The sequence below is a fragment of the Rhincodon typus genome, chromosome 4, assembly GCF_021869965.1.
Source record: "Rhincodon typus isolate 14 chromosome 4, sRhiTyp1.1, whole genome shotgun sequence".
NCBI lineage: Eukaryota > Metazoa > Chordata > Chondrichthyes > Orectolobiformes > Rhincodontidae > Rhincodon > Rhincodon typus.
In genome coordinates, this window is record NC_063335.1 from 28025485 (window position 1) to 28038965 (window position 13481).

A 13481-nucleotide genomic window follows, 5' to 3' on the forward strand; every position below is an offset into this window, starting at 1 on the left:
ACACTGGGCCAAAACCTCCACACTAGGCCAAAACCTCCACACTAGGCCAAAACTGCCACACTGGGCCAAAACCGCCACACTAGGCCAAAACCTCCACACTAGGCCAAAACCTCAACACTGGGCCAAAACCGCCACACTGGGTTAAAACCGTCACACTGGGCCAAAACCTCCACACTGGGCCAATACCTCCACACTGGGCCAATACCTCCACACTGGGCCAAAACCGCCACACTGGGCCAAAACCGCCACACTGGGCCAAAACCTCAACACTAGGCCAAAACCTCCACACTAGGCCAAAACTGCCACACTAGGCCAAAACCTCCACACTAGGCCAAAACTGCCACACTAGGCCAAAACTGCCACACCAGGCCAAAACCTCCACACTGGGTTAAAACCTCCACACTGGGCCAATACCTCCACACTGGGCCAAAACCGCCACACTGGGCCAAAACTGCCACACTAGGCTAAAGCTTCCACGCTGGGCTAAAACCGCCACACTGGACCAAAACCTCCACACTGGGCCAAAACCGTCACACTGGGCTGAGACTGTCATGCCATGCTGAGACCACCCCGCTGGGATTAGATCTTCACAGCATGCTGATGAAATACCCAGAAGCCACCGAAGAAGACTTCCATGCTGGAATGAGACCGCCCCTCCTGGACAAGACCACCACACTAGCAGACTATCCCGCCAGGCCTATACCGCAGTTCTGGGCCATTGGAAGCCACCTCGTTGCTGGTCCTGGGCTGGGAGAAGATGCCTTCCACCAAAGTGGTTAAAAAGTAAGCCGCACAATGGAAGGCTCCTGATATTCACTGGGCGCAAAGTAGATGCTCTTACATCAGGGTAACAGTGAGCTGCTCTGGGTCCCTGCTTTGGACTGCACTATGTTTGTACCAAGGCTGTAATGAGGTTGGGTAATCAGATTGGGCGTTGATTAAGAGCTTACAGGAAAGTGCATGCTTCAGTAATACAGCGGGGTGTTGTCAGGATCCACTGCATTTGCTATATCCAGGGTCTGTAACGACTGATTGTGATAACATGGAGTGGATTAATAGCTGGTTTATTAATGGTGGAAATATCAGGAGGAAGCTAACTTGAATCATTCACTTAGTAGATCTGGCTGCCATTGGTTGCAAACATGTCAACCTTGTTTCCCGCATTCACAAACTGCACACAGCCACATTTGCAGCTTGGAACACTCATGAAACATAATCGTCTGGTTAGTTGTTTAATTACTCATGCGGCAGCAAATTTGGCATGTATGGAGTAAAGGGTTAACTATTAACTCTAATAATAACATCTGAGCATGTGCATAAGGAGGTCTGTCGTTATCATGTCAGATCATGTGACCTGAAGGCATAAGGTTCTCAAATTTCATGTTTTCTCAGATCATGGTACTCTACAGGAAACATGCTTCTCTGTTGTAAACTACTAGCTTAATAATAGCCCAGACAGTGTGGGCCTGAGGGCTGTCATTTTTGTTGTAACGCATGTATGTTACATTCTTCAATATTACAATATTCTCAGTTCTGAAGAAGGATTCACCCTGCTTTCTCTCCACTGATGTTGCCAGACCTGCTGAGTTTCTCCAGCAATTTCTGTTTTTGTTTCAGATTTTCAGTATTTGTGTTTTAATTTGTTTTATAACAATATTCCCACCCACTTTCTTATACTATGGGAGATAATGTAAGTATTGCAATTAATTAATTAATGTAAGTAATTGCATTTGGACAGAAGCCTCAAAATTCTTCGCTGAAGAGGGATCTGGGCGTCATTGTACATGAATCACAGAAAGCGGTATACGGGAGTATTGGTCTTACTGGCAGAGAAGTTTTGGTGAGTTCGTCAGCCCCTCCATATCAATTCAAGCCTTTAAGAAGGCTCTCTTCGGCAAGAAAACAGCTGAACCATGGATGTATGACTTGAGGATGAACATGTGTAGTTGGCCATAATGGCAGGCCAATAATAATTTTGCTCCAGTTGCAGACAACACTAACGTCAGCAAAATACAACAAACCAAAAACAAAATGTGTAAGATATATCATTTCTTGCACCTACCCAAAATTGTCCAGCTTTTCTTGAAATCTGTAAAAATGTAGAACCAATGGAAATTGGACACACATGCAGGAAATTGGATAGCACAGTTGCCTGGATGTTACCATAAAAAAAGGGGGAAGCAATGACCTGGTGATATAATTACTGCACTATTAATCCAGAAACTCAACTGATGATCTGGGGACCTGGGTTCAAATCCCACCACCACAGATGGTAGAATTTGAATTCAATTAAAAAACATCTGGATTCAAGAACCTACTGATGACCATAAAACCACTGCTGATTTTCCATAAAACTCATCTGGCTCATTAATGTCCTCAGGGAAGGTAATTTGACAACCTTACCTGGTCTGGTCTACATGTGACTCAAAAGCCACATCAATGTGGCTAACTTGCAACTGCCCTTTGAAATGACCTAGTATTCATAGAATCCCTATAGTGTGGAAACAGGCGCTTCGGCCCAACAAGTCCACACTGACCCTTGGAGCATCCCACCCAGACTCAACCCCTATAACCCTCACACTCCTGAACACTACGGGCAATTTAGCATGGCCAATCCACCTAGACTGCACATCTTTGGACTATGGGAGGAAAGTGGAGCACTCAGAGGAAACCCACGCAGACACGAGGAGAATGTGCAAACTCCACACAGACAGTCACCCGAGGGTGGAATCGAACCCGGGTCCCTGGCGCTGTGAGGCTGCAGTGCTAACCACTGAGACACTGTGCCGCCCATAGTAAACCACTCAGTTCCAGGGCTGTGAGTGACGTGCAATAAAAGCTGGCCAGCCAGCAATGCCTATGAGTAAATGTAAAAAAAAACATTCCTTCTCGATCTCTTCCCTCGCCTGAGGCATGGTGATCCTCAGATTAAACCACCACCAATCATCCCTCTCTAATGGGAGAACAGCCTTATGGTCTGTTAGGATGAAGGCAAATTTACCTTCAGTGCTGTGCTGTTAATTCACCAGGTTAGATAGTCATTTTAAACCTGATGCTGCTTTTGGCATACTCTGCTACAGTCTTCAACAGAACCATGCTGGAGGGCCTAGAGTAATGGGAATGGGAATGAATATGTTGAGTTATAGAGTGTGGTTATATATAACTCTGTGGCCAGTTGTTGTTTCAGCCAGAGGGTGGTGACTCTGTGGAACTCATTGCCACAGAGGGTTGTGGAGGCCAAGTCATAGAGTCATAAAGTCATACAGCACGGAAACAGACCATTCGGTCCAACCAGTCCATGCCGAACATAATCCCAAACTAAACTAGTCCCACCTGCCTTCCCCTCACCCATATCCCTCCAAACCTTTCCTATTCATATATCCATCCAAATGTCTTTTAAACATTGCAATTGTACCCACATCCATTACTTCATCAGGAAGTTATTCCACACGCGAACCACCCTCTGTGTGAAAAAATTTGCCTCTTATGTCTTTTTAAAATCTCTCATCTCTCACCTTAAAAATGTGTCCCCTAGTCTTGAAATTCCCCATCTTAGGGAAAAGACAACTACCAACAAATCTATCCATACCTTTCATTATTTTATAAACTTCTATCAGGTCACCTCTCAACCTCCTACACTCCACTGAAAAAAGTCTCAGCCTATCAGGCCTTTCCCAATAACTAAAACCTTCCATACCCGGCAACATCCTGGTAAATCTCTTCTGAAACCTCTCCAGCTTGACAATATCCTTCCTATAACTGCGTGGCTAGAACTGGACACAATACTCCAGACAGTGAGTGCATTTAAGACAGAGATAGTTAAGCTCTTGATGAGGAAGGGGATTAAGGGTTACAGGGAGAAGGCAGGAGAATGGGGTTGAAAAACATATCAGCCATGATCGAATGTTGGAGCATACTCGACGGGCTGAATGGCCTAATTCTGCTCCAATTTCTTGGTGATGGCCAACAGTGGTCAGTCCAAGTTTGAGCTGCTAAATCTATTCTGAATCTATCTATTTAGCATAGTGGAAGTGCCACATAATATGATAAATGTTTTCTTCCATGTGAACATACGTCCACAGATCTATATTGTGGTTAGCTATCAATGTTGTCAGGGACAGTACAGGGAATCCCCAATTTATGAATGTTCAACTTATGAACACAGTCCCATGCAGGGGTGTAATTTCAATGACCCAATGCATTTCCTGTACTTAGGAACAGCTGCCTTATATTGTGCTGCATTGTGTTCTGACTTGCGAAGGGACTCAGGAATGGCGTCCATTTGGAGCCTGGGGACTGCCTGTAATATGTTAGTAAAAAGTGGTCCTTTCTTTGCCCTAATGAAATACGGTGGCAGCCATTTTTAAAATGTTACAACTCCAATGTGGTATTGTAAGGTCCCTGGAAAGTAAGCATTAAGCTACTAGAAGCAACAAGAATTATTGTAAAAGTGAGTCATGTAAAGGAATACATGATGATGAACGCACCTGGAGCCAATGGTGCAGACTGTTGGCCCAGCAATTCACCTGGAGACAGGAAGACCATCATTTCTGGTTCAGTTCCACTGATCCATGGAGAGTATTTGATGATGGGTTGACCTATTGGTGTTAAGATATTATGTCTTACCCACAGTTCAGGTGTGGGAAGGGATATTTACAATATGTGTTTTGACCTTTGGGTTATGAGTAAAGCTGACAGAACTCACAATGGGCCACTTGTTGTCAATATGCTACAAGCCCCTTTAGTACAAATATTGAAACTAAACTGCCACCTTCTGTCACATCATTGCTGCAAAACCATTGCTTTTTCTGCTGCTTGCAAGTGTCAGTTCTACTTAGTACAACTGATTTGTGTAGAACTGGATTTTCAGCAAAAAAAAAACATTAGTAAAAAGTACGGGCCAGAGTAAACACAAATCATTGAGTTTGTGTTTATTGATGATACCTTCATATCTTAACAGAATTGCTTAGCACTCAGACTAAACTTTACAACAAGAAAATGGTATAATATAATTATTACTGTTTGTTAAATTGTATGACTACAGCTCATATAGAAAAATACATGTGTTACAACAATTTTTTTTTAACATGCTGTGGGAAGCAGCCCTCAAAAGCAAAATGTTTAAAAATCTTTCGCAGAAAGAAGCAGATGAGGTTTTGTGATAATCCAGTTATTTCATTGTCCACATTACTGATGGTTACTTCATTCTTTTCCAGGTTTAGTTAATTAACTGATTTAGATGTTACCTAACTGCAACAGTAGGATTTACACATTAATTCAGTCTGCTAGATTACTAGTGCAGTAGCATAACCCCGGATGTTTTCCCCATCCTTTGATGGTCTGGTTTGATACAACTTAGTGATTTGTTTGGCCATTTCAGAGGACAGTTTAAAAGCGCCACTTGTTTGACAGGAAGCCACATATCAGTCAGACCAGGTGAGGCAAATGCTTTCCCTCCTATAATACGTTAGTGAACCAACTGTGTCTTTCTTACATCAGTCTTTTATTTTAACTGATGCTGGATTATTTTCTCATTTGTTTTAATGGAATTCAAATTCTCAGACCCATTAGGGCAGGATTTTAAAACACATTCTCTGAAGAATTGGTTGCAGTGCGCTCTTTCTCTACCCAACCTCTTCCATATGTAACATTGATCATAAGGACTTGCGCAACTGACTTTAGTTTTCCTTAAAGCTGTCTTTAAAAGGACTGCTGAAGGTGACAAAATAATCAATAACATTTTACTTTGGAAATTTATGTAGAGCCGAGACAAGCCTGGACACCTGTTGCATATCACAGGCACTGCTATTTTCAAAATACCTCCTCTCTCTTTCATTCCCGAACCCCAGCTCAGCTCCACATTGGGGGCTTCATATTCTACAACACCCCTTCCACTTGCTTCTTCCTGCAACATAGAGCCACAGAGTTATACAACATGAAAGCAGACCCTTCGGTCTAACTCGTCCATGCTGGCCAGATATCCTAAATTAATCTAGTCTCATTTGCCAGCAGATAGCCCCTATCCCTCTAAATCCTTCATATTCATGTACCCATCCACCACACAACCCAGACTTGTCTTTTACTGCCAGCTCTAAAGTCTCAACTTGCCCTTTGTCTGAGATCTGGCCTCAAAATGGATTAGGCCTCCCAGCAATAACATTGGGTAGGCAGTGCAAGAGTTTCTCCTGTGTCCAAATTCCATGCAAAGTGAAAATCACTCTCAGTGCATTAGGACGCAGGTTTATACCATATTTGTTAGCTCTTGGTACATGCCCGTTACTATTGAATTGGTTGCAATTATTGCAATTTTATTCACTGTCACAATTTATCTGACCTCAGTGATTTGATTGACGATAGCACGTTTCTCTTGTTGACTCACTCCTTTTAGAAACCTCTGCTCCAACTACAGAGGATTTTATTTCCCTTTTATTTCTTTGAAATCCTAATCATTTGGACTCTGCTGTCTTTTCTGTATTTGCCAAATATGAATACTTATTAAATTCATTCCAATCTGATGGGTAGAGCCATAATTCCCACAATCCATATGACATTTTGGCACTGACTTTCCTGGCATCCATCTACTTGGTGCGGGACGGGCACATGTTGTGTTAATTGGATCATGGGCACTAATGCCATAGGCCTGCCCCAATGCAGCAAAACAAGATGGAGCACATCTATGTGTCCATTTACAGGACTAAGGCTTCGACTCCAGAACCTGACACACCCCGAAGCCAAACTATTCCAGTTTAAATACCACACTTACATCCACCCTGAAATGTGGAAAATTGCCCAACTGTGTTGTGTTCACAAAAAGCAGGACAAATAGAACCCAACTAATTGCTGCCCCATCAGTCTACACTCGATTATCCCCAAAGGTATCACTGACAGTGCTATCAAGTGGCATTTCCTTGACAATAACCCACTCAATTTGGCCAATCCTTTCAGCTCTTGACTTCATTACTGTCCAAATATGGGCTGAAGAGGGGAAATGAAACTGACTGCACTTGTCATCAAGGCAACATTTCACCCAGAGTGGTATCAAGGAGCTGCAGCATTACTGGAGTCCGTGGCAATCAGGATGGGAGTGTGGGCTAGTGGGGTGTTGGGGGAGGGTGGGGAGGAAGCTCTCAACTGCTTGGAGTCATATCTCCCACAAATATAAATGATTTTGATCATTGGATGTCAATCACTACAGGGTAGTGTCCTCGGCCCAACCATCTTCAGCTGCTTCATCAAATGATTTTCTCTCCATCATGAGGTCAGAAGTGGAGACTGAGGATTGCACAATGTTCTGTACCATTCGCGACTCCTCATATACTGAAGCAGTCTCTATCCAAATGCAGCGACATCTGGACTACATCCAGGTTTGGGCTGATAAATAGAAGATTAAGATTTGCACCGCAGAAATGCCAGGCATCGATCATCTCCAACAACAGAAAATCTAAACATCTCCCCTTAGCATTCAACGATGTTACTTGCAGTGAATCTTCCATTATAATCAGCCTAGGGGTTACTGTTGAGCAGAAACTGAACTGAACTAGCCACATAAGTACTGTGGCTAGAAGAGCAGGTAAGGGCTAAGAATTATGCAGTGAGTAACACACCTCCGGACTTCCCAAAGCCTGTCCCTTAGCTACAAGGCACAAGTCTGGACTGTGATGGAATATATGCCCAACTTGCCTGAATGACTGTAGCTCTAAGAAAACAGATGAACTTCAACACCATCCAGAATAAAGCCACCCACTTGACTGACATCTTCAAAATTCACTCAGTCCACTGCAGCTCTTTCTAAACCCAGGTCTTCTATCATCTAGATCCCTTTAGCCACAAGAGCTATATCTACGTCCTTCTTGAACACACAATGTTTTGGCCTCAACCACTTTCTGTGGTAGTGGAATTCCATAGGCTCACCACTCTCTGGGAGAAGACAATCCTCTTCACCTCAGTCCTAAAAGGTTTACCCCTTAACCTTAAACTATGTCCCCTGGTTCTGGACTCCCCCATCATTGGGACCATCCTTCCTGTATCTCACCTGTTTTGCACTCCCTCCATAGCAAGAACATCCTTCCTCAGATAAGGAGACCAAAAACTGCACACATTATTTGAGGCGTGGCCTCGCCAATGCTCTGTGTAATTGCAGCAAGACATCTTTGTTCCTGTCCTTGAATCTTCTCGCTGTGAAGAACAGCATAGGGATTGCCTTCTTGACTGCCTGCTGCACCTATGTGCTTTCAGTGGCTGGTGCATGGGCACATCCAGGTCTCATTGAACATTCCTCCACTCTGCTGCTGTGAGGCAGTTGTGCTCCCTGAGCCAATTGCTCCAACATCTCCTTCAGTTCTAGTGACCTTCCTTGGCTGAAGTGTCAGCAGTTACAAGTTTCCTCCCCAACTCTACCTCTCAAAAAACCTTCGTTCTTCCATTACACAGAACTTGTGCTTCTGGCCCATTATGATTAGTTGACCAATTCAATGGTGATCAGAAATCCTCTTTCTCCACGGTTACTTCAGCCTGAAGTGCAGAGACAAGGAATATGCACTATGCTGAATGCCCTGGGGACTTGAGGAGCCTACAGTTCCCCTTTATCTGAGATGATTCCCATGAGGAAACATTCAGAATCAATTTGTCAACCAATCACAGGCTGGAAAAATCTGGATTGTTTTCACTAAAGCGTTGGAGGCTGAGGGGTGACATCATAGAAGTATCTAAAATAGTGAGGGGCACAGATTGGTGGATAGTCAGAGTCTGTTTCCCAGGGTGGAAATGTCAAATACTAGTGGTTGTAGGTTTAAGATGGAAGGGGAAAAGTTTAAAGGAGATGTATGAGGCAAGTTTTTACACAGCGGGTGACAGGTGCCTGGAACGCACAGCTAGGGGAGGTGGCAGAAACAGATACAATAAGAATGTTTAGGCGTTTAGACAGACACATGAACAGGCAGGGAATACAGGGATATGGACCACATACAGGCAGATGGGATTAGTTTGGAATAGCCTCATAGTCAGCACAGACATGTTGGACCAAATGGCCTGTCCCTGTGTAGTGCTGTTCTATGTTGCATTTTGGAAAGTGAAATCTAGGTAGGAGTTTCATGGTGAATGGTAGGGCCTTAAGGAATGTAGTGGAACAGAGGGACGTTTGAGTTCAAGTGCACAGGTCTCTGAAACTGGAGTCACAGGTAGACAGAGTAGTGAAGATGGCTTTTGGCACAGTGGCCTTCATCAGTCAGGGTATTGAGTATAGAAATTGGCAAGTTATGTTGCAGTTGTACAGGATGTTGGTGAGGCCACAGTTCAGTTTTGGTCACCTTGCTATAAGATGGATGTTATTAAACTAGAAAAAGTGCAGAAGAAATTTACAAGGATGTTGCCAGGACTCAAGGGACTGAGTTATAGGGAGAGGTTGGACAAACTAGGACTTTTCTCTTTGGAGCGGAGGAAACTGAGGGGGGAATTTTATAGAAGTGTATAAGATCACAAGAGGCATGGATAGGGTGAATGCACTCAGTGTTTTTCCCAGGGTTGGGGAATTGAGGACTAAAGGGCATCAGGTTAAGGTAAGAGGGAAAGAACACGTGGGAACCTGAGGGGCAACTTTTTTACGCAGAGGGTGATACGCATATGGAATGAGCTGCCAGCGGAAGTGGTTGAGGCAGGTACATTAACAACATTTAAAAGGCATTTGGACAAATACATTGTTAGGAAAGGTTGAGAAGGATATGGACCAAGTGCAGGGAAATGGGGTGAGCATGGATGGACATTTTGGTCGGCATGGATCCGTTTGGGCTGAAGGGCCTGTCTCCTTGCTATACGACTCTTTGCTCTACAGGCTGCCCCTCTCTGCAGGTTAGCCCTTTTGCCCCTGGCTGTCCTCCTCACTCCCCCTATCACATTCCCGCCTCATTACTCCCTCTCTGGTCCCTTCATTCCTCCCTTGCTCCCTCCTCCCTCACACCCCCTCACTCTTCCTCTACTCCCCCCTCCCAGTTCGCCTCTCACCTCCTCGCTGCCTCCTACTTCCCCTTCACTTCCCTCTTACTCTCCCCTCACTCCCCTCCCTCACTCACCCCTCACCTCCTGCCTCGCTCTTCTCTCACTCCCCTCTCTCACTCCCCCTTCACTCCCCTCTCTCAGTACTGATTACTCCCCTCCCCCTCCCCTTATTACCTCCCACGCTGCCAATCTCACCATGTCATCGGGCACTGAGGCAGCAGATGATGTGCTGAGAGCTCTTTCTGAGCACACCCTGCGGTAAATGTTCTCTCATTCATTTCAGGGCATTAAGCTACACCATGAAGTAAACCTGAATTACAGAGCCATTACTCAGTCCCTGTGTCATTGCTCGCAGTGACATCAAAGGGACTGCAGCTACCTGCTCTGAATCCCACACAGACCCATGACGGTGATAAAATCCATATCGAGGGCTGTTAACCTATTACACACGAATAATATTGGCCTTACTAAAGATTTATAGATCACACAGTACACCACACAGGAAATGTTAAGGCATAAATATCTTGAAACAGTGACATACATTTTATGAATTTTTCTAGTCTAATCACAAAACTACTCCAATATGAGATGGTTAGCAATCCACAGAAGCTATTCCTGGTCTGGAATCTGCCGACATTGTGAAGTGGACTCCACAGTATGAGTAACTGCTTTGCAGTTTCATTATCTGACTCCAGAATCTGCCAGTACCTCAGCAGCTTATTACAGACCAGCAATGAGAGACTTGGGTTCCAATGAAGTTTGACCTAAATTGTCCCTATAAGGGAGCAGGGGTGAACCAGCAATACTGTCCCTCTGGTAGTAAACATAAATATCACTTCTTCACATGGTGTTCCAACCTGCCAGATGCATGTGTGCTGCATCGTTTTTATTACGCAGCTGCCATTAAAGATGGGACCAGCATCGACCAAAATATAGAAGCACATACGTTCTTTGTGTCCCAGATCTCTGTTAACCATACTCACCTTTGTCCTGACCTAAATCCACACCTTCACTCTCAGTGTCACTTGGTACTGTCCATGGTTGGTGTGTAACTAACAGCTGTGGGAAAGATGCATCCAAAAGAAAAGTTAAAATATATCTCAGAACTAATATTAAAAGCAATCAAAATGATAAGACCATCTTTTCAAATTAAACAATTGCAGCCCCATGGGAAATTTATACAAACAGCTGTTAAATTTCAGAGATTTGCACAAAACTACAAAAATAAATAGATGCTGCCAGACCTGCTAAGTTTCTCCAGCAATTTCTGAGAGATAGCAAGAACTGCCAATGCTGGAGTCAGAGATAACACAGTGTGGAGCTGAAGGAACACAGCAGGCCAGGCAGCATCAGAGGGGCCGGAAAGCTGATGTTTCGGGTCAGGACCCTTCTTCTGAAATGGGGGAGGGGGAAGGGAGCTCAGAAATAAATAGTGGAGGGGGAGGTGTCGGGCTGGGGAAGATAGGTGGGATAGTGATAGGTGAGTGTAGGCAGGCAGTGGTGGGGATTGGTCAATGGGGTGGGAGGGGCAGATAGGTGGGAGAGAAGATGGACAGGTTGTGTCAGGTCAGGGAGGTGGGGATGAGAAGGAGGGTTGGTCATGGGGTGAGACTGGGGGTGGGGAGATTTTGAAACTGGTAAAGTCCACATTTAAGCTATCGGGCTGTAGGCTCCTGAGGCAGAATATGAGATGCTGCTCCTCCAGTTTGCGGGTGGTGTCATTGTGACACTGGAGGAGGCCCAGGATGGACATGTCACCCAGGAGTGGGAAGGGAAGTTAAAATGGTTGACGACTGGAAGGTATTGTCTTTTATTGCATACAGAGCGCAGATGCTCTACGAAATGGTCTCCAAGCCTCCACTTGGTCTCACCGATGTAGAGGAGGTCACATCGGGAGCAGCGGATGCAATAGACCACATTGATGGATGTGCAGGTGAACCCCTGTCTAATGTGTAAGGTTTGTTTTGGGCCTCCATTCAAGGCACAAAACAAACTTGCCACATTAGTGAAACCGCAGGAAGTGCTACACCTGCCCCTACACCTCCCCCCTCACCTCCAAAACAAACCTTTCTCATCAGACAGAGGTTCACCTGCACACCCACTAACGCGGTCTACTGCATCCGCTGCTCCCAATGTGTCCTCCTGTACTTCGGCGAGACCAAATGGAGGCTCGGAGGCTGCTTTGTAGAGCACCTGCGCTCTGTTCACGACAAACGACAACACCTTCCGGTTGTGAGCCATTTCAACTCCCCCTCCCACTCCCTGGGTGACATGTCCATCCTGGACCTCCTCCAGTGTCACAATGACATCACCCGCAAACTGGAGGAGCAGCATCTCATATTCCGCCTCAGGAGCCTACAGCCCAATGACCTAAACATGGAATTCACCAGTTTTAAAATCTCCCCACCCCCACCCTCATCCCATGACCAACTCTCCCTCTCATCCCCGCCTCCTACATAACCTATCCATCTTCTCTCCCACCTATCCACCCCTTCCATCTTACAGACCAATCCCCACCATTCCCTACCTACACTCACCTATCACCATCCGACCTACCTGCCCCAGCCCCACCCTTCCTCTCTCTATTTATTTCCCAATTCCCTTCACGCTACCCTATTTCAGAAGAAGGGTCCCAACCTGAAATGTCAACTTGCCTGCTCCTCTGATGCTGCCTGGCCTGCTGTGTTCCTCCAGCTCCACGACGTGTTATCTCTCGCGATTTCTGTTTTTGTTTCAGATCTTTGGCATCTGCAGTTCTTTGCTTTATTACAAAACAAACATATTGTTACTTGCATTCTCAAGGAATGAAGGATTTTAGATACAAGAAAAGATTGGAGAGATTGGACTTATTCTCCTTGGAACGGAGAAGATTAAGAAGTGATCTTATTGAGATGCTTAAAATGATGAACAATTTTGACAGGGTAAAGAAGGGTATTCTGTTTTCACTTGTTGGTATGACAGTAACTAGGGGTCATAATTTCAAGATTGTCAGCAAGAGAGCTAGGAGTGAGATAAGGAGAAACTTCTTTACTCAGAGAGGTGTTAGGATTTGGAATGCACTACCTAGGAGAGTGGTGCTGGTGGATTCCATGGGAAGTTTCAAAGGAGAGTTGGATACATATTTGAAAGTGATGAATTTAGAGGGCTACAGAGATTGGGCTGGAGAATGGGACTGGATCTTTCAGGAGCCGATACAGACACGACGGGCCAAATGGCCTCCTTCTGTACTGTATGATCCTCAAAAATTCAGTTAATTTATTTCATAGACCATGATAAGAAATAACTTGATTTTTAAATAAATGAAGAGCTTACATTTACCTCAAGGTAAATGTTATACTTTTATATTTATCCCAGTGTACTTTACAATAAATGAAAATATATCTACAATGCAAAGATTCCACAACCGTAATGAGGCGAGTGCGTGATTAATGTTTCTGTGCTGCTACAGTTTGACAGATATATATAAAAACCGAAACAACTGTGTATGTGGA